The 23861-nt window shown below is 35.6% G+C and overlaps 1 protein-coding gene across 2 annotated transcripts in view; it reads right to left on the bottom strand.

Moving 5' to 3' along the window:
- mino (glycerol-3-phosphate acyltransferase mino) overlaps positions 1-23861 on the bottom strand; it is a 59328-nt gene that overhangs the window by 33285 nt on the left and 2182 nt on the right. The window lies entirely within an intron of this gene.

The raw sequence follows: 23861 nt of genomic DNA, 5'->3' as shown, positions 1-23861 counted from the left end.
CTGGCTACAGATTTAAGACTTTGGCTGTTCAAAAACTACAATTGTCTTCTCCATAAGTCGTCCAGTTTTTTGGAAGCGTTTTATACAGTGAGTTTTTTTAAGACTGGGTTTTACATGCTAATTTTTCAACCCTCTGTTACCCTTTAATAATATTATCTAGTCACTTACTTCCTTTTCTGATACCTGAATGGTTGTAATAGACAATTTACAAACGAAATGTTATTTGCAAAAAATAGTCTGAACATTATTTTAATAACGATAGATCCGTTATTTATGTTATGTTATAACAAGGTTCTTTACTTCAATGAAAATTCAATGAAACGTTCAAAATGGCGTCCATAGGCAGCTAAGCAATTATTTACACAATCAATTACATATTATCAAAATTACAAATTTCAGGTGAAATTTAGCCTACTTAAAATTTCAAATTGAGGCAAACGGAATTCAAAAAACGTCTTTTTGCTAGCTTATTCCTTGCTTCTGGTTATTGAAATTGTTTCAATACAGTCATATTCCACAACTTTACTATAAAACACTGGGTTGAATATTTTCATGAGGACAAAAGTTAACAGGGGGTTGAAAAATTAACATGAGAAAACCCTTTAAAAAACCCTACTGTATGTGATACACAAACTGGCCAGCTAATCTCCAACGGGTTTAGAATTTTGAAAACCTCGCCTGGAGATTTGTCTAGTAGATATAACCGTATTGTTAATAAACGATACAATATCACAGATCACAAAATTCAATACAAAATATGAAACGGCGAGTTAACAGTTGTATAGAACACCCGGCTTGGATACAACTGTTAACTCGCCGTTTCATATTTTGTATTAAATTTTGAGGCGTGACTTTAACAATTTTCAAATCAAGGTGTCAACAGTATTGCCAATCTAATTTAAAAGTCATATCCTATTTTGATTATAAATAAATGATCTCACGGTAATTATTAATGATTCCAGACTTAACAAAACAGATACGAAAAACGAAAAATTTTAAGCTATTAGAATCGAAAAATCACTATTCGAATCGTCTCCTGTTGAATACCCCAGGCCAAAAACCGACCCTTGAGACTCGTTCAGAATGGACTTGGTGTTGTTTTCAATGCAGCTGTTCGAAATAGTATGGTCTGCTAATACGTACGGCAATATGATATCATAGTGATAGAAGTAGAACTGATAGAACATTATAAATTACAAGGTCCAAGCTTTCGATTCAGGCTGCTCGCGCCACACGACTTTTGCAGGCCAGTAATAACAGCGTATACAACGAAGTGTTACGAAAATTCACGAACGGAAGTTCAAAATTTAAACTACCCTAAGAAGATCGAGTTTATTTATAACTACCCGTTCACCAGATGAAAAGTAAGGTTCTAGTATTTTTTGCTTTATATTTTATTGATAGCATGCAGCTTTAATCTAGATCCGTGGGGCGGGGGACATTCAAGCAATTTTTATACAGGTGTCCCAGAGTTGCGAAAAAGCTCCATAACTTGTTTGTTATTAAATGTTGTTGTGTATGTCTGTGAATGTGAGGTGGAATGGGCGTGGGTGGCTGGGGAAAGTGCCCCGGAGCCCCGTCGCATCACCTAAAAAAAGAAAGGATAATGGAAATGATAAAGGAAAATGAATTGAAAAACGGCCGACCGAAAGGTACCGTAAAAGCCGTATGGCAAAAACGGGAATGGCAAATTAAAAAAAAAAAAACAAAAAAAAAAACTTGTTTGTTATTAAAGATATCAACTTTTTCTTTTTTCTAGATAGCTACGCTTCTACTGCATATTCGGAAAATATTGCGGTATATACATATACAGAGTGTCCCAATACTCCCAATATTATAAAAATATTAAAGTTATGTTTTTTTAAATGGAACCTACCCAGTTTGATTTCATTTTTGGATTCTATGCTAAATTGTAAATCAAATCTACGCAGGTCGTTTTTACTTATCTGCCATCGTTTTTGATTAGTGACGCTTTTTTTACCAAAATTCCGAATTGCCGGGGTCCCTTCAAAAATTCGTACCTTCCAAAAAAAAAAAAATAATTGACGCTGTTTGATTCCTGAATGTTTGCCGCATTTGTTAAGTGTTTACTCAATAACGTGCTTAGTCGCATATGCCTACTGCGATCTTTTTAAATATAACAAACTAAAAATGTCAAAAACTCATTTTTTTCAAATGGGTTTATATAGTGGAATGTGAAAATCTAATCACTAAACACTGTTTTGTTGGTTGATTCATCTTTATGGAGTGACCATATTGTGTGATTATCTTTTGTTAGGCCTACTAGATTTTTGTATTATCTTTTTAACGGAAAAATTGCACCAAATTTAGCGATTTTAGGAGAGCACCCTAGATTTTCAGATTCGACTATACAAACCTTATATTGTGCAACATTAGAGAGATATTGCAGTGTCATATAACGGTTAGCAGTATTTATAAAAACGTTATTTTGACATCTAAGTGTCAATTTTTAGCACGTAGACGGTAATAACGATTGCGCTTCACGTAAATTGCGAACGTATACTGCAAGACGTTAACGTTATTTTTGGCATTTCTCATATGTCAACAATTTGACAATTCAAAAAAGGTTGCGTGCGATTTGACAGAAATAAGTTAGTAATAAGGTGAACTTTCTATTAAATTTGAATCTTGGTAATTTGCTGATAGATTAGCCCCTTGATAATGTCAACACTAAGAGAAAAACGTCAAAGATTCTCAGCCGATGATGATTTATGTCTTCTGCGGGAAGTAACGGCTCAAAATCCTATAAAAGAGGCAAAAGCATGGTCCACCGTTCAAGAAAATATAGAAAAAACAGTGGGGAAGAAGTTTTCCATAAGAACTTTAAAAGACCACTTACAGCTACTTCTAGAAGTTTACCTGAAAAAGGACATGGTTTCTCAAAAAAAGTCGGGAGTCGAGGAAATTTTTTCAGAAAGGGACAATCTTTTACAAGAAATTAGTGATTTATGTAAAGAATTTAAGAAGTCCAGGCGGCCTAAAGTTAATAAAGTAGAACAAATAGTTAATTTAGGAAAGCAAGTTAGAGATGAACAAGCGTTATTATTTTCAACTGAATTACAGGAAGAAAATTCTGTAAACAAAACTGAGCAATTTTCTTTTGTTGCCGAAGTACCAATAGTGCAGATGCACGAGGAAGCGGTAGAAATGGAAATTACCCAAGATACACAAGAAAATATTAATATTGGAAATGAACAAAATGGAAACCTATTAGATCAAGTTGAGGAAACGCCATCGGTGTCGGCCAGAAAAATACTAATGCCGAAAAGAAAACGATATAATAAGAGCAGACCTCTACGACAAAATGCAATGCAGTATTTAAGTGAAAAAAATGATAGAGAATTGCAGCTAAAGCTTAAAGAATTAGAATTGCAAGAAAGAAAGGTACGTTTAGAAGAAAGACGGTTGGAATTTGAAATAGAAGAACAAAGGAAAAGAGCTGATTTGGAAAACAGTCGAATGCAACTTGCACTTGATCAACAGCAAAATATACACGATTTAATAAAAAATCAACAAAAAATAATAGAGGCATTAATCAGTAGGTTGTAGTTAAAATGTTTTCGATAAAAGTTTCAGTTCAGTTTAATACCTGTGTAAGCGAATTTTATAAACGCGACAGAAAAACCACCTCTTCCACCCAAACATGTGGCTCATAAATTATGTTCTGGTACTACCCTTGCGTCACACACGAACGTTCCGTTCGTCAGGGGTTGCCCCGCTGACGCGTTCTCAAGAACAGTGATAACATGTTTCTAAAAATAACTCTATTTGGTATAAGGAGTACAGGCAAAACATTAAAATAACAAAATAAATCTTTCCCACGAGTGGCGCCGACATACCTTTATTTTTTATTTTATTTTTTATTTAAAATAGGAGTAAAAAATGTATCTGTTTCTAAAACTTTTTATTTTTTACCCTATGTACTGTTGTAATAAAGGAGGTGCTACACCAAAATATTGAGAAGTTTGACTTTCATACAAACATGTGTGACAGTTAGAAGTACTCCTACTTTATATAAGGACTCGACGTCTTGCAGTAATAATTTAAGATTTTTTTTTAAATCTAAGAAAGCAAATTGTGAAACAATTTTTTGGAAACCCCATTCTACAGCAACTCTAAGAATTTTCATGGAACGGTTGAATTCTACTTGATAAGCAGGTAAATCTTGAGGTCTTCCAAGATAGAGACACAACAAGAGCTCCATGACACCATATGCTTGATCTCCATATAGAACGTAACGTTCATTATCAGGAAATACTGCCGCTCTTTCCAGTTCATTATAAAGTTGAGATTCTCTGAAGATGCCAGCATCGTGTCTTCTACCCTGGTATGCCCCTTTTAGATTAACTATAATACCATCTGGACAAAGAACGGACTGATATTTCAAACAGTGAAATCTTTTGTGGCCAGAATAATAGTTCTCTTGCTGAACCGATGGCCTACAAATAGGTCTTGCCGTTCCATCTATAAAGCCCCAACAATTGTGTACCGCACCTCCACGATTACCAACCACTTGAGCATAATACTGCAACCTGTTCCTATCTAACCATTGATTAGCTTGCAAGTTTTCTAAAAGATTTCCCTTGTTTTCCATAATAATATTTGTGGTAGTATTAATAATCTGCGACAACGATTGAGGTGATAATCCAAAAAGAAGTGTTAAATCTTTCAGGCGATTCGGATAAGCAAGCCTCCTAAGTAATATACATAAAGCTGTTGTACGATCTACATTATTTCTTGTACTAGTTATAATTTGCTCTGGTAATCCCAACAATTCTGCCAAAATTGGTATATCGTTTTTTTCAAATCGAAAATTTAATTTAGCTTGATCAAATGATATTTCATTCAAATCAAATTGTTAACGTTCTGGGTCTACATAATTATTTCGTAGAGGGTTCAACATTATAAGAATTGCTTCTTCAATATCATCGTCATTTGCATCACCTAAAATTGCAGCTTCTAACATTTCGTCCATTTTTGACACTACTTGTCAACTTTGCAATGTCTTTTAATAACGTTAACGCCTTGATAAATTGCAATAACTTTAAATCACTATGCCGTTAAAGCGTAGCGTTATTTCATAGCGCATGCAGTTATTAACCTATTACGTAAATAAAGTTTGAATGCAATATCTCTCTATTAGAGACTTTTCGCGTTACGTTCCGTTAAAATAACCGGTACGCTATTCGCGAGCAATTACCGTAATCGCTTATTGTAATAATGAATCGGTTACGCTATTGCCTAGCAACACCGGCGTTAGCGTACACGGTTATCTGAAAAACGTAACGCGAAAACTCTAATAAATACGGGGTGTCATTTGAAAAAAATGAGTTTTTGACATTTTTGGTTCGTTATGTTTAAAAAATCGCAGTAGGCATATGCGACTCTAAGTTGTTAAGTAAACACTCAGCAGATGCGGCTAACATTCAGAAATCAAACACCGTAAATCATTTTAATTTATGTGCAACGATTTGGAAGTTACGAATTTTCGAAGGGACCCCTGCAATTCGAAATTCTGGTAAAAAAAAAAGCGCCACTGATCAAAAACGACGGCAGATAAGTGAAAAATTGCATTGCAATAAATGGTAGATATATAACAACAAAATAATAAAAAATAAGCAAATTAACAAAAAAATATTTTAACAAAAATGCTCAATGTACCTAATTTTTTGTTATTTTGCTTGTTTTTTATTATTTTGTTGTTACATATTTACTATTTACCGCAATGCGATTTTTGAATAAAAATTCAAATAAAACAATATTTTATTCAAAAAATATGAATTACGCCAAAACGGCTGGAAATAAGCATACACAATGTTAATAAAAGTGGTCTTAAAATTAAATTTTACATTCATATCTAGTATCAGAAATGGTAGTTGCTATTTGAAAAAATGAAGTTTTCGACATTTTTTGATTATCAAATTTGAAAAATTGCAGTAGGCACATGAAACATAAAAAAATGTCACTAGTGGCGTAGAAGATCGGGCAAAAATCAGTTTTGTATTTCCAATGGTTCAGGAGTTATACATTTTTTAATGAAGCCCTGCAACCCCGTTTTTTTGTGAAAAAGATGGCATAGGTCAAAAACGATGACAGATAAATGGTGGCAAAAGGACGGTCTAACCTCAAAATTTAACGTAGAATCGAAATTTGAAATCAAAATGAGGCCTTTCCATTTAAAAAAACAAAGATAGAGTCGTTTCCGGTATTTCCGGAAGTGTCGCCATTTTGAAAATATTTTATTTGAGCTTGGAGCAGTCCATTATAGTCGGCTACCAATTTTCATATTCTTACGATTTTGGGAAATCGGAAAGTTTCTAACGAACGGGCTACGTGAATCAGCCTGTATCCTGTATATTCCGCAATATTTTCCGAATGTGCAGTAGAAGCGTAGCTATCATCTAGAAAAAAGTAAACGTTGATATCTTTAATAATAAACAAGTTATGGAGCTTTTTCGCAACTCTAGGACACCTGTTGAGAATTACTGCAATCACATTTTTACAAGTGTCCCAGAACTCGCTCCCCAGAGAAAACTGACCAATGCCGACGACAATCTAGATCCCAAGAATGCAAACGAAGAAAAATTAATGTCTTGCTTAACATAGTTGTGAGATGTCTCTAAGATCCACCAATTCCAGAAAGGGAACTCCAGGTGTTAATGTGAATAGAATCAGTTGCTAAGCGTATATTATCACATTGTCAGAATAACATTTCTGCCAAAGTGTCAACATCAACATGTTAGGTTAAGGCAGATGTCATTCAAGATATCACACTGGCCTTCGATCACATGAATCTATAGTATTCTCAATTTGGTTTTAGATCGTAAAATTTGCATATTATGAGCGATTAACGGGCACAATGGTTGGGTTTGAAAAGGTTGGGAAGCGGCGCGTGCCGTTTGCCGTACAATGCAAATATACAAAATGTACAATACAACCCTGCTTAAAATATTACCTGCTAGTGATAAACTAGGATTTATAAGCCCCGCAAGATCTGTAACTTAAAGTACCATAAAATGTTATGACCTACAACCAAATTGAAAATACAGTATTTTAATTTTTTTAATAAAAACAACAAATAGCGGTTCTGAAAACAACCTTGTTTATTCTAATGCACGTGAGCTTATTGTAAAAAACAGGAGAAACGGTATAACACAAACCAAAAGGGATTATGAAACGAAAAATAAATACACGGTTATTCTAAATGATTGTAGGCGAAGTAGGCCATGCCCATGTTATTACATTTTTGCCGCTTTCATGTGAACTCTCAGTTTTGTCGATGTCACTGTCATTTTTTAGGTGAAAAGTGCGGTGATGAGATTTTTATTTATTTTTGTTAAATTAACGATTGACTCCAGAAATATTGAGGTGTTTTGCAATCAATTTTAAAAATATTGAGTTGTTTTGCACCCAATTCAACTCCCGTGTGTGAACGGTGTGTACTCACTTATTCACATCATTTTGATGTTTTTTTATGTGGAGCGGCAACCATAAATTTTACATTCAATTTTCACGCCTACTTCGACTACAATCATTTAGAATAACCCTGTACAATCAGAGGAAGTGCTCACAGTGGCCACCATAACCGTGCCAGTCGCAAAAGACTCAGTTTAGAATTCCTAACCATTTCAGGAGTCCTTGTGGCAAAAGCTTTCTGAATTGTTCTTCTGTAGCAATAGGGCTCCTGTATACAATATTTTTAACGTAGCCCAAAGAAAGAAATCCAGGAGGATTTAAATCGGGGGACCGCACCGGCCAATGTGATCCAAAATTTCTCGAACTTGTCGACTAAAGTGTGGTGGTGCGCCGTCGTGTTGAAACCAGCAGTTAGTACAAAAAAGAAGTGGAAGATCTTCAAGGTAATTGGGAAGTTCTGGGTTCAAAAATTCTCCGTTCAAAAATTCTGCGCGAATGTCTCGCGCTTACCGTGCAGGAACAGTACACACGCCAACAAAATAGATAAAACTCAATTGAATACCACACTTCGAATAATAACGGGTACTTTAAAATCTACTCCAACGCCATGGCTACATGTCTTAGCACACATTATTCCGTATGATATTAGAAGAAGATACACCACAAAACGCATTTGGGATAATTTTGAAAATTCACCTAACATGTACTCAGTAGCACAAGACATGGCAAATTTACCACCCTATAGATTAAAATCACGTAAACCACTTTGGAAAGAAGAATTTCTCATGCAATCATTTTCCAAATCTGATTATTGGAAAGCAGCCTGGCAAGACGTACATATTTTCAATAAAAATTTAATTGAGGATCCTACAAAACAACTTCCGGTATTGGACCTACCCAGGAAAATCTGGTGTAAATTAAATGGCTTTAGAACCGGTCATGGCAAATGCAATAATATGCTGTTTCATTGGAACATTCGTGAAAACCCCTCTTGTAAATACGGTGCAGAAAAAGAAACCATCCAACACATTGTGGAAGAATGTCCCCTTACTAAATTCCAACAAGGTTTCTCCGAACTTCATCTACTACCGAAAACGCCCTAAACGCTACAACAAATTAAAAACATATAATTTACTATCATTACATATTTTGTGAATTTCGAATTTTAATTTAATTTTTCTTCATACGAATATATGTATACACGGTTAGTCACGAGAGACTTACGATGAAAATTTCGTTATATGCAACCGAAACTACAATTTCCAATGGTTTCTAGTTTCCTAAATTTATAAAAGGTAATACATACTTAAATCAACGATTGCTGACCCTTATTGTCTGTCATGTCAGTTTTCACATTTATATTAACTTTTGCTGATAACCTCAATAAAGAGAAACTGTCATATTTAATCTTATTCGCGAAGCCGGCTACTTGGATTGCTAACTTATTTCAAATTAAACAAAATATCAAGTTCTGGTGGTTCCTTTTATTTTGGGTTGCATGTAACGAAATTTTCATCGGAAGTCTCTCGTGAATAACCCTGCACAACTGTCCCGTCAGTAAACGGCAATCTCTTCAGGAATGACAGAAACGACATCGATAAACAATATTGTTAGAAAATAAACGTTAATCGTAACGTGCTGTATAGTTTGTTACCAAATCACAGTTGGTATAAGTTAAGTTGGTAGAATGTAGAATTGTGTAGTGTTGTCTAGCCGAAGAGTGTGTGTATATGTTTGTTTACTGTTTTACTGTTTTTCAATATATTTTCCGTTTATGATACCGCGGACCATTTTATTCAATCCCTATCAGGTTATGGGCCCAGGGACCGCGAGTTTATCGTAAACGGGTGAAACGTAACGTTGTCGAAAACAGTGAAAAGTTAGGTTCAGAGAACTCGCCGTACGTGCTGCAAGTGAAAAATGGGTACAGCAACGGGTTTTGCAAACATAGAAAAGTTGAAGGAAAATAATTACGAACTATGGAAGGTGCAAATGAAAAGTGTACTAATATTCAACGATCTGTGGGGATACGTTGACGGCACCGAAGTGAAACCAGAGGCAGACGCACAAGATTGGACGAAGAAGGACTCCAAAGCGTTGGCGTTAATCAATTTGAGCATTTCTCACAGCCAACTCAACCATGTGAAAAAAGCTGCGACGTCGAAACAAGCATGGGACGGACTCAAGGCAGTTTTCGAATCACGCGGCCCGGTGAGAAAAGCTGTTCTCTACAAACAATTACTGCGATTGGAAAAGAAACCAGACGTGTCAATGTCACAATATGTCATCGAATTCACAAGCAAAGCGGAACAACTGGCAGAAACTGGCATCGATATCCCAGAAGAATTGTTGTCGGTAATGTTGCTGGGATCTTTGCCGGCAGAATTTGAGAATTTTAGTGTTGCTATTGAATCTCGCGACGACATTCCCTCCTTCGAGAATTTAAAATTGAAATTAGTGGAAGAAGAGGCGCGACAAATTGACAGGGTCATCCCCTCCAATCAGGATTGCAACTCGAACAGCGCGCTAGTGACCAAAGGACGGCGGGCGAACAAGAAAAAAGAGACACACAAAAACCAAATCTGAAATGCTACAATTGTGGTAAAATGGGACACAAAAGCCGTGTCTGCTGGTCGAAACCGAAAAATGACGGTAAAAACAAAAATAACGAGAATGACGCGATGACGGTAGTTGCATGTAATACCGAGTTAACAAATTCGAGAAATACGTGGTATCTCGACAGTGGAGCCACAAGGCACATGTGCAGAGACAGAACAAGCTTCATGGACTTTGATGAATGTGAACAATCGAAAGTGTATACCGCAGCAGATCATTTCGTAAAATCAACCGGTACCGGGGAATTGCAGTTGGATGCGAAGTTAAATCGACATGTAACAAATCCGATAAAGTTAAAAAAAGTATTGTACGTACCCGATCTTCAAAAAAATCTCTTGTCTGTGTCTAGTGTCACCGACAATGGGTACACGGTTACGTTCGGAAAAGACAGAGCCACAATAAATCGAAAAGATGGTACCACGGCGACGAAACGGGATCACCTATATGTCGTTAACAAAAGAGAAGAGTGTGCAGCACTGGTAGGTGAAAACAACGTCCAGGAATTGCAGAAATGGCATCAAAGATATGGGCATCTGAACGTTGCAGACTTGAAGAAAATGAAGAACGAAGACATGGTATTGGGTATGAACTTTCCAATTAAAAGTAATGACTTGAAATGTGAGACATGTGCAAAGTGTAAGATCCGTGTTCAACCATTTACTCAGTCAGTAAATCGTGAAAAAGAACTTTTGGGACTGGTTCATTCGGACATTTGTGGACCAATCGGCACCGAATCCTTGGGGGGCGCTAAATATTTTGTTACTTTCATTGACGATTGTTCTAGGTACACTGAAACCGCTATGCTTCGAAGTCGAGCCGATGTTCTTCAGGCATTCAAAGATTACAAGCGGAAAGTAGAAAACTTCACAGGACGAAAAATTAAGAAGTTACGTACCGACAGCGGAAGAGAATATTTGTCGAAAAATTTCGAGAATTTTCTGAAAGAAGAAGGCATTTCGCGACAGCTGAGCGTTGAGTACACACCACAGCAAAATGAAGTGGCGGAACGAGCCAACCGCACGCTGGTCGAAATTGCCCGATGCATGATGCTGCAAGGTAACCTTCCTGATTCACTGTGGGCCGAAGCAGTGAACACAGCGACTTATTTGAGGAACAGATGTGCAACAAAATGTCTGAACGGAATCACACCGTTTGAAGCTTGGTCAAAACGGAAACCTTATGTTGGATTCTTCAGAACGATTGGCAGCAAAGCAATCGCCTTAAACAAAAGACCAAAAAGGGGAAAATTCCAACCAAAAGGAGATGAATACGTACTCGTGGGCTATTCAGAGATATCGAAGGCGTATCGATTGTGGAAACCAGGAACAAAAATAGTTATAAAAGCCCGTGACGTAAAATTTATTGAGGTCATCAAATCCTCGCCACAAACAACAGAAGGAATTTTTGACCTGCATGATCACGCTTCGGATCCTCTGGAAGAAATTCAAGACGAAACAGAACAAAACTTCACAGACGATGAAGAAGATGAGGAAACCGAAGAAGCACAAGCCAACGATTCGCACCGAGGGCCAGGTCGTCCAAAAATCTTGAGAACCGGCAAACGTGGACGTCCAAAGAAAATGTACCAAAGCAAAAACAAACCTTCTGATCCGCAATCAATTTCCCAGGTGTTAGAAACTGACGAAAAAGAGGCATGACTAGAAGCGATGAAGAAGGAATACGACACACTTCAAGAAAACGGCACATGGATTCTGGTACCAAGACCATCAAACAAGAAAATATTGACTAGTCGATGGGTGTTCAAAACAAAAGTTGACGAAAGCGGCAAAATTATAAAGTACAAAGCAAGATTAGTTGCTCGTGGGCATACGCAAGAATATGGCGTGGACTATGAAGAAGTCTTCGCACCAGTGGCTAGGTATGAGGCAATTCGTACGTTACTAGCTGCCGCAGTAAATGAAGAAATGTACGTACACCAGATGGATGTCATATCGGCGTATGTACAAGGCGAACTACACGACGAAGTCTACATGAAACAACCCGAGATGTTTGCAGAAGAAGGAAAAGAAGAAGAAGTCTGTAAACTTTTGAAGCCGTTGTATGGTCTGAAGCAATCTGGTCGTGAGTGGTACAAGAAACTTGACGGCTACATGAAAAATAATGGCGGTAGGCGCACACCATCTGATCCCTGCGTCTACGTTTTCGGTGAGAATGATGAAAGAGTTATCATCATAATCTACGTCGATGATCTGATTTTGGCATCGAAGAAGTTGGAAAAATTAAACGAAGTAAAGAACATGAAATCGGAATTTAAGATGAAAGATTTGGGTCCAATAAACAACATCCTTGGGATCCATATCCAACGGGATGGAACGGGGAAGATCCATCTTTCTCAAGAGAGATATGTCGAAGAATTAATTGCAAAATTCAACATGCAAGACGCCAAAATAGCATCTACTCCAATTGATCCGTGTACAAAACTCACGAAGGAGATGAGTCCCACAACGGAAGAAGAAAAACAAGAAATGAAAAATCGACCCTACAGAGAGCTAGTCGGTGGACTGATTTACTTAGCGAATGCAACACGTCCCGACATAGCATTTGCTGCAAGCACGTTGAGTCGCTTCTGTGCAAATCCCGGAAAGGAACACTGGATTAATGCAAAACGTGTTTTACGATATTTAAAGGGCACATCGCATTATGTCGTGACTTACGATAAAGATTCAAAAAATCTTCAGGCTTACACAGATTCAGATTGGGCTGGCGACATAGACGATCGAAGATCCTGTTCAGGAAACGTTCTGACATTAGCCGGCGGACCCATCAGTTGGAAATCAAAGAAACAAGCATCCGTTTCATTATCAACAATGGAAGCCGAATATGCAGCACTTTCGGAAGTTTCGCGTGAAATTGTGTACATCAAACGACTTTTGGCGCATATGGGTTTTAATAGATATGTAAAGTCACCCATAAATGTATATTGTGATAATCAAAGCGCAATTGAATTGTCAAAAAACGCAATGTTTCATAAACGTAGTAAACATGTTCCATTTTACACGTGAATTAGTGGAAAGTAAGGAAATCATAATTAGCTATTTACAAACAGACTCAATGTTAGCTGATATTTTCACTAAGTCATTAGCTAGGTGTAAGCACGATCATTGTGTGAGAATGTTAAAAATGTGTTAGTTTTTATTGTTACAGCACATTTCGATAGAAGGGGTGTTAGAAAATAAACGTTAATCGTAACGTGCTGTATAGTTTGTTACCAAATTACAGTTGGTATAAGTTAAGTTGGTAGAATTGTGTAGTGTTGTCTAGCCAACGAGTGTGTGTATATGTTTGTTTACTGTTTTACTGTTTTTCAATATATTTTCCGTTTATGATACCGCGGACCATTTTATTCAACCCCTATCAAATATCCTGTTGTTTCTTTCTTCTTCGAGTTTTTCGTTTAAGAGCTAGACGACTCTAAGATTGACCAATTACGAAGCAGTAATTTTGCTAAATTCAATTTTAATTTGTCAAAGATGACATTTATTCAGTGGCGTTCGATATAATTGTCCAAGGACGACACCACAGCTGGCATTTTGTCCAAAAATGCTTCGCTTTACGCTACGACAGTATAGGGATAGGCATCTTATTCACGGTGAGGTGCATACAGTTTGGCTGCAGTGAGGAGATATCGAGAAATCTTTCCGAATAGACGCATCCCACACAGAAGTGGTTTTGTGAGGATCGACCGGCAATTGAGGGAATTTGGCCATATTAATGTTAGTAGCATTGATATAGGGAGACCTAGATTGGACAATGGTGAGCTCGATAAACAAGTTTTAAATCTGGCGCATGAAGATCCAAAAGTCGCAAACAGATCGCTCGACAAGTCGGAGCTTCAAAAAGCACAGTTTGGAGAATTTTGAATCGAGAACAAATGCATCCATCATTAGGTACGAACGCAGGCCTTACTGAAGATTACCCACGACGATATAATTTTTGCAAATGGTTATTACAAATGAATGCACAAAATCCTGCATTTATTGAAAATACACTTTTCACGGACGAGGCTAATTTTTCTCACAACGGAGTATTAAATTTGCAAAATATGTACAGTCGCGGCCGTTGAAATTTCAGACAGGAAAGATTTAAATACTCTGTATAAATTTCGAAATTTGATTAGCGCAAATGGGGTTTTCATCAAGAATTGTAAAGTCAGTGTCAGTTTTTGGCATATTACGAGTAAGTCAGAGTCGTGCGTAACATTTGAAATGCCGCAATTATCTAATTTGCAAAAATGTGTTGTCATCACCAGGCTGAGGGACGGTGTGAGTATAAGGGCCACAGCGAGAGAAATTAATGTGGATAAAAACACTGTGTTATTGGCAAAACGTAAATTTGAAGAAACTGAAACCATCAGAAGAAAGCAAGGAACCGGAAGAAAGAAGAAGGTATCACAGGGCAATGATGATGCGTTGTTGGTCAACTTCCTCAGAGAAAATCCCTTTGCCACTGCAATACAAGCCAAAATTGCTCCAAATTTTCCAGGCTCAACAAGAACAACGCGCAAAAGGATAAGAGAAACTGAACTTCGAAATCGATCTGCGGCTAACAAGATTGTTATGACTCTTGCAAACAAAAGGGAAAGACTACATTTTGCCCATCAATACTTAAATGGCGATAACTTTTGGGCAACTGTAATTTTTTCTGATGAAAAGACTTTCCAGTCATGCAGCAATGGCCGTGTTCGTGTATATCGACCAATTAGGGAACGATTTGTAGAACAATATGTTCGTCGAATCAATCGCAGTGGAAGATTCTCGGTAAATGTTTGGGGCTGGATAAGTTTACAAGGACTTGGGGTGTGTATAGTTATCGAGGACAGACTAACGGCAGTGGTATACCGAGATATTCTGCAAAACGCTATGTTACCGTCAGTAACTCAAGTTTTTGGCAATAATTTCACTTTCCAACACGACAATTGCCCAATTCATACAGCTCATATTATTAGAGATTTTTTGCAAGTGAACAATGTGCCAACATTGAATTGACCAAGCAGGAGCCCCGACATGAACCCAATTGAAAACATTTGAGGAATCATGGCCAAGGAAATTAATGATCGAGTTCTGCCACAAAATCGGGAAGAATTGGTGCAAAGTATTGCGAACACATGGCATCAAATTCCGAGGGAGTATGTTAAGGAAGTAGTACTGTCGATGTCAAGACGCCTTCAAAAGGTGATAGATGCCGATGGCGCTCAAATAAAATATTAATCACTACCGTTTCGTTATTTTGTTTAATTATTGTTTGAAGAATTATTTTTGCAATAAACTTTGTTCTACACCTCTGATTTATGATGTTTGAGTGACATTATGAGAAACTTCACTTTCAGTATCATTTACAAAGCCAAAATTTTGGCGTTGTCAAAGTGTCTTAGTTTTCAACGGCCGCGACTGTACTATTGGGCTTACATCAACCCTCACGTGGTTAGAGAAGTTCATCATCAGTATTTGTTGGTCCCATAGTACTGCCCTAAAGCAAAATGAGCAGATAACGAACGGTTGCCCTAGACAACACATTCAACGTTACATTTCTGAGGTCTTGAAAAATTTGTCAAAACTGTCAAAAGCAAATGCGAAACCAATTTCTAAAAGATTTGGAAGCTTCAACTCGTTTCTGGGTAAATTGGGCTTTTCTAATTGCCCTCGAGGCCTTAAAACCCTCGCTACGCTCGTGGTTTAATCTTGTCCCACGGGCAATTAGAAAAGAAATTTACACAGAAACTCGTTGCATCTGAGGATCTAACATGTTTGTTATGTAAACAATAGAAATATCTGCCAATTTAAATACCAAGACTATTTGTTAAGTGGAGTCCATTGCTTTGTCGATAATGTTACTGATACATATATATACAAACAGTAACGTATCTATCAATAAACGATAAAAATAAACAAATGCGATAACAAGAAACATTTTTTCCAAATAGATTCATCAACCAGCAATCAGAAAGAAGGTGTATGTTTTTTTCCTTTAAACTGGCAGTGTGCTTTTTTGTTTTACAATCTTCGTCATACACTCCAATACTACACGATTAATTATTAAGAATTTCAAAAACAGTCAAAAATAAGATTGTACCTAGTACATTGTACATAGTAAATAGTATAGTAAAATTAAGTTTATAAGTGAACGCCAAATTTATAATTTGTTTCATCCTGTGTCAAATTTCAATACTTTACGTCATCAGTTTGAATCCGGCGCCGGTTAAGTGTTGCTTTGGAAACACAAAAGTAACAATCGCAATAACAATTATTCAGGTTTAAGAAATGTTTTATTCAAAACTACATCTAAATACAAATTAACAATTTAACAATTTCGGCCACAAAGAAGATACTTTCTCAGACTAAAAACGTTAGTTCACAAATAAAATAATATGTACCGGGTGTCCCATCACTTGTGTCCCGTAGGAAAATGACTTTAAAACTAAATTATATTTATATGAAGGTATTATGGATGCATAAATACTGTTCACCGCCACAAAAATTGGGTATTACTTTTTTGTTAAAATTAATTACCTAGGTACAGCAGGCAAAAAACTATCACTTTAAAAATTAAATTTTGTTCAATGCAGTTCAAATTTAGTATACGTTTTGAAAAAATGGTAGAGCAATAAAATCCGTGATTAGAATTTAATTAAAATGTTTTGATGTAAAGATATTTGGTTAAATTAATTTGGGCCGTTCTACTTTATGAAAATTTATTGCAGACGAAGATTTATGAGGGGTGCAGTGTGTTTGACGCCGTAACACAGGCAGGTACCGCTGGAACCCTCTTGAATGGTCTTCGTACCATAAATTGCGGACAAGAATAATACCCACAAACTTAACTTTGTCTTCCATAAATTTTTATAAAGTAGAAGGACCCAAATTAAATTAACCAAATATCTTTACATCAAAACATTTTAATTAAATTCTAATTACGGATTTTATTTCTCTATAACTATTTCATAACGTATACTAACTAAATTTGAACTGCATCGAACAAAATTTAATTTTTAAAGTGATAGTTTTTTGCTTGCTGTACCTAGGTAATTAATTTTAACAAAAAAGTAATACCCAATTTTTGTGGCGGTGAACAGTATTTATGCATCTATAATACCTTCATATAAATATAATTTAGTTTTAAAGTCATTTTCCTACGGGACACAAGTGATGGGACACCCGGTACAGTGGCGGCCATTAATTTGGAAACACCACGATTTTTCTATTGTAAATCCTTTGTCACTTTGACAATGTTATTAACATATCAATTTCGGCTGCGACAGTCTGTTGAATGCGCTCAACGATGACATGAGTGACATGAGTTCATGACATAACGCTTACACTATCAAATTTTAGAAATATCCAGTAAACTAGATTAGGCCGGTGTTTCCAAATTAATGGCCGCCAGTGTACAACCATTTAAACCAAATCTAAAAAAATAGGGCAGCCAGCATAACCTCTTCCGTAATTTTCTTCACATTACTTTCTGATTTCCATTTCCAAAAATGGCTGAATTGTTTTTGATACCTTTCACCAGACTTGCTAGGTATTAATTCAGCACAGGCTTCTGCAGATTTTCTTAGAACTTCTGGAGGATTTGCTTTAGAAGTCATTTTGACGCAGCAAATTATTTCAACAAAATCAACAAAATAAACAATTGGCAAACAGCCGTTGCTAATCATGTTCCAAAAATGTGACTAGATGGGGAGCATTTGTAGAATTATTTTGAAAATAATTTCAATTTTTCTTTCAAACGAAATTTGAGGTAGGATGAAATAAAATACATAACGATATTTGTCCGTGAACTCTTTCTACAGTACTCGTTTCGAGTTTCAAGACTCTGCTCCTTCGTCGCCTCGTCCTTAAACGTCTCACTCGTACTGTAAACTATGAGTTCCCGGACTTATAACGTTAATTACTATTAAGAAATTGCAGTGACTTTGACATAAAGTTCAGTAGATATGAGATTAATAATATAAAGTCGGCCTTACACCAAGGCAACAATTGGCAACATGTTACCTGCAATATTTTTTTCGGCCTCCGTCTAGAAACACTGATGTTTCATTCGTCTAAATCGTCTGGAAACTAGCATTTTCCTGCCTAGGCAAGAAAATCGGAACAGGAATTTTTAATGAAAGATTTTAGGCTGGCAGCACAAAATGTCAATGTCATGTAGATTTTTGTACAATTTTTTAAGTGTAAAATATTGATGTCGGGCAAATTTGTATCCTTTATCGCAAGCTGTACATTGTGTATGGCAGTAGAGGCCGAGGGGGTACCAAGCGACGTCTTAGTAATAACAGAGAGGACGACAACGGTTTTGAATATTTGAGGAATTGACTGACTTTGGTCGTGACTGTTGCTTCTTGGATCCTTTATGTTGCCAATGAAAGAAAAATAAATTCCCCATTCGGTAATTTTTTAACAAAAATTATTATATTTTGCTTTAAATAAATTGTGGGCCGAAAAAATTTTGTGTATTACACGGCTAGAAAATGTTTTGCAAGTGCTCGCACTAGTGCCGCCTCGGCTACCGCCTCTGCTCCACAAACCGTGCTTGCACTTGCAAAATAGCATTTTCTAGCATTGTGATACAAATAACTATTAGTAATGTTGCCGGTCATTACTAAAAAATATTGCAGGCAACATGTTGCCAATTGTTGCCTTGGTGTAAGGCCGCCTTAAGAGTCTAAGTATATTATGAAGGATTAACAATGTCCAGTTGGTAATTTTGGTTTGTCCATTTGTCAATTAATTGTCTACTTGACAATATCTATCAAATAATTTTTTTAAATGTCACTGAATTTTGACAATAATTATAACCTATCTCTCGTAAGAAGGTTTCACACTATGGAAAAATTGTAAAAATGTGTCAATTTATCATTTAAATTTCAGTGTCAAAAAAGCATTAATTACACATTTGGATTTTTACGTAACACAAAAGTGATGGCTAGTTTTTATTGCCGGCCATTACATATTATCCGTTCACTTGACATCCGCACTGTCAGGTTGACAGGCTGTTGGTAATATTTAAAATCCCTGTTATACTAACTTGGTAATTTACACAAAATAATGTTGCCACATTGGAGAAGTATATGGGTCATTTATCTATTGTTGATGTTCCTCCTATAATTATTTCTCTTGCCACGTCCGATTCAGAATCAGAATCGGAGTTCTATTCTGGGGAAGATTTAGATAGATACAATACCTTAAATAGCGTTAAATAAAATAATTAGAAACACCAGTTTATAACCCAACTTCTTTCTATCCGACAGTAGTAATTTATTTATCACTAGATTTAATGTACACTCAAAAGAAAAGTCGGAAAATTAATGTACTGTTGGGAGCATAAAAAATGGGACATCAAATTTCTGTCAGCTTTGAAAAATTCGATGTAGTTCAAGCTTTATTGTCATTTTTGACACTATTCTAGCTGACAGCTTAAAAATTTATTTTATACTCCTATTTTCCTTTTCCAAATGCCCTTCTTTTGATAAAGGTAGATTTTGCTTGGGACTTACTTAATGACAACGTCAATCAATTCAAAGAAGGATTAGAATCGGATAAGGGTTATTTCACATTAAAAGTCAAGACAATGACGTTGATGTCCCACTTTTTTTTCCACAATAGTACATTCGACCAATTTGGATAAAAAATGACACAGATAGTGCGGATGTCAGGTGAACGGATAATATTATGTTATTATTTTTGTGGTGAATTTTGTTTGTATATAGCTGATTAGCTAATAAAGACATAATGTAATCTGTGTCATTAATCGTTGATATAGAAATGCGACCTTAAAGCTTTAGTGTTTTAAGGGCCCTTTTTCGCACGCATTTTAGTGTCAAAAACAGTGATTCTGATTCAGGTATAATAAAAAATAATTTATCAGTGAAAGTCCGTCAGATCCTTTCGTTGAAATTCTTAGTAATACCTAGTAGCAGCCGGGGAAAATGAGAATCTGGCTTCTTGACTTAAATAACTTTAGACTGTATTTAAATAAACCTGTACGGGTTATCATTTACGAGTATTAAGATATATGACAGGGACAAATTTTTGCCCTAGGCAACCATTTTGATGAGTTTGAGAGGTAACGCAACAACCAAACACTTCAACAAAATCTATTTTATTAAAATAAATTTTCAAAATTTTGCCATTTGCGTCTAAACATGCGTTGCCGTGAACGCGCTCAAGCATTTCAGGAGTCACCGTAGAAGTAGATATTGCATTTTTTAAACTATTTTTTCTAATTTGCTGTTTTAACAAAGCTGTTAACACATCCGAAATCTAGGAACTTTTTTCAGTTGGTAGCACACATTGCCTGCCGGCAGCAAATTGACTCTAGTATTCTCTGCTATTTGCCGCATTTCAGGATAATTCATCTTTAATTGCAATTTCACTTGCGAAAAATGACAATTATGTTTCGTTTAGATTCAAATTTAGAATTTTACTTTAAATATTAACCATGAAATAAATGTGTCACCAACTGTCACAAAATTCCCTAAATTGCCAAAACTGATTTTATTTGTAAAAATAAAAAACAAGATTTTTATGTATAACATAATTACATAACATTTTTGTTTTATAATACAAAAATTTCCGATAATATTGCGGAATCTGGAAAAGTGCCCCGAATGCTTGCAGCGTTTCCACATTGAATGGCAAAAAAAAGGTATTTAATATGCAAATTAGAAAAAATGGCATTGCCTGCCTGCGGCAGTCGTGCTGCAAATCTGACTCGTGTCTTAATATAAGTTTTATAAAACTCATGTTTTAATATACTATTTCAGTACTCCATAACACTTCTAGATGGCGCACCTTCAAGGAAAGGCGGTACTTTTGGGACACCTGTATATACGTGCTCAATTCACTGTAAATATGTAAAAAAATGCCATATATCAAAATTATCCTAACAATTTAAATTACAAGTACTGAATAAAGGTAAAACTTAAATATGTATTGCACTAAATTCAAAACATACATAGTATAGTTCGGACAAAATAAATGTGAATCCTGACTTTATTAAGTCAAATTATTTAACATCATGATAACGATAATAAAGATCGTAGGTCGTTCTCGAAAAGGGGCAGGTATGTAAATACAGCGAGTTTTCGAAATTCTACCTGCAACTTTGGTGGCGGATAACCATCTGTTTCCCATCATAAATCTTTATTCTTGTTTTCTTTAAATTTCTATTTGAACATGTTAAATAATTTGCCTTAATAGTCAGGATTCACATTTATTTTGTCCGGACTATAATAATAGTAGATAACAATGATAGTTATTTATGTATTAAGGACGTAATGAAGGCGTTTGTGGCCCGCGGCGTGACATTGGGGCTCGAGACGTCAGTCGAAGCCATAACACGCTAGGGTCACAAACGCTAATTATGCCCGTGGTACTATGCCGGCCAAAAAATTTTGGCCGTCATTGTTTGTCAATTCAAAAAAAAAAAATGTAATCCGTACTTTATTGTCATCATGATTACCGTCTTGATTATGAACGTTATTTTTTGGGTGGTAAATTTCAAAACTCAAAATTATTTTGTCATTTCTACTACACAGAACGTTTGCCTCAGATTATCTATGTACGATTGCTCTAATTTTGTTTATTTATTCATGTCGAATTTTTGGAATATCTGAGCTTCAAACTGATTGTCAAACTGACAAGAATCGAAAGTGGGGTTACGATTCCTAAAGGTTTATTTACACTTTACTTGAATGTCAAGAAAGTGACGGCCAAAATTTTTTGGCCGCCATAGTACACACAAAATTTTATGTCCGGTCGAAGTTTTGAATTTTATAATAATGTAGGTAGATTCAATTTTAAAATAACGACACAAAAATCAGGAAGATGGAAGAAGCCAGTTATTGTTATTACTGTAGTAACGGCATAAACAAGGGCGGCAAAAACGGAATCATATTGTAATATACACATTCCTAACCTTATACGAGGGCGGAAAGTTAACCATTCCTTTTTATCTTTACTTCCCTCTCTTGGTCAGTAATAGGCCACTTTCCGCCCTGTTATGACGTTTTTCCAGTGGCGTACACGAATTGTCGAAAAACAGTAGAAATGAAATTGCAACAAATTAATTGTTTATTTGCTAAAAATGTAATGATTCCGAATTAAATTGTATACAAACCTCGGTGGGAAAATGTTTCCTTCCTGTCTCGAGCATTAGTTCACCTCGGCTACGCCTTGGTAAACTATCTTAGCTCTCGACAGGAATGAAACACTTCCCACCTCTGTATGTAATCTACTATTACAGCCCCGGGTTATAATATACTGAATTACGCCCTAAAAACTAGTCCATAAGTAGGCAAAAATCGCCCGATCGGACATAAAATAATAAAAAATAAGCAAATTAACAAACAAATATTTTAACGCAAAGCTGAATGTGTGCACCGTTTTCATTGAGACAGTCAACAATGATTAGTACGCTTAGGAAAAAATGTTGTTATCTACTACATATGTATTTATTGCAATGCGAGTTTTGAATAAAAATTCTAATAAAACAATTGCTAGATAAAAGAAAACAATACTTTATTTAAAATAGAAATTACGCCAAAACGGCTGAAAATAGGCATACACAATGTTAATAAAAGTGGCTTTAAATAACTATTATATCTACTGACAGAAATGGAAGTTGCCATTTAAAAAAAATAACTTTTCGACATTTTTTGATTATCGATTTTGAAAAATTCCAGTAGGCGTATGAAATATGAAAAAAATGTCACTAATGGCGCAAAAGATCGGCCAAGCCTAGAAATTCAATACAAAAAAATCAATTATCTATTTCCAATGGTTCATGGCTTATACATTTTTTAATGAAGCCCTGCAACTGGGCTTTTTTAACAAAAAGATGACAGGTCAAAAACGGTGACAAAAGGACGTTTTAAAATCAAAATTTAAGGTAGAATCCAAATTTGAAATCAAGATAGGGCCTTTCCACTTAAAGAGGCGTCGATTTCCGGTATTTCGGGAAGTGTGGCTATTTTGTAAATACATATTTTATTTCAACTTGGAGCAGTAGATTATAGTCGGTTACCAATTTTCATATTAATACGATTTTCGGAAATTAGAAAGTTTCTAACGAACGGCTACGTAATTTAGATTTTGTTGTGATGAAATCAGTCAAGTTAGATTTTTATGGCACTTCATATTAATTTAACAAATGGCAATAAATCAGATAAGAACTTTGACTTTCCTAAATTGTGGCATTTATAATTCTTGTTCGTCAAAAACAAGTTAGTATCACCTGAATTATCTGAAATCTTAATTTATTTTTGTAAATTTTGTTGCCCAAGGAAAATAGTTAATACCTATACTATGTAATTAAAGATAATTTACAATTAATTTTTAATATAAACAAACTATGGTCCACATTTTTCGTGATAAAATTTATTTATTCAATCATCATACAAAGATTGAAGGAACTGACCGACAATGTACCTAATGAATAACATTGTACTGCATAACGTTTCCTGGTTCTGCTTCCATGCACAAGAAAGTTTTTCTTCATCGACAATGTAAAAATCTTAAGCTACGTGGAAAATGAGGTTTTCATTTACATTTTGGACATCTCGATTATCAATGCCAAATATACGTTATCTAGATACTAAATAGCATTTCAAGGAAAATATTAAAAACCGTTTAAGCACTTTCAATTTTCTTTAGAAAACATGACGAGGTTTTCTCCTTCACACAAAACATTGAACCAAAAAACTACGTTACAAGCATCTAAATCTACGTATTATAAATGATGCATAAATTTTAGTAAGGGGATAAATGAGATGAATCATCAACAAATAA

This window comes from Tenebrio molitor, chromosome 3, assembly GCF_963966145.1.
Source record: "Tenebrio molitor chromosome 3, icTenMoli1.1, whole genome shotgun sequence".
NCBI lineage: Eukaryota > Metazoa > Arthropoda > Insecta > Coleoptera > Tenebrionidae > Tenebrio > Tenebrio molitor.
Note: the sequence above shows the minus strand (reverse complement) of the source record. Positions and strands in the feature narration are given on the sequence as shown.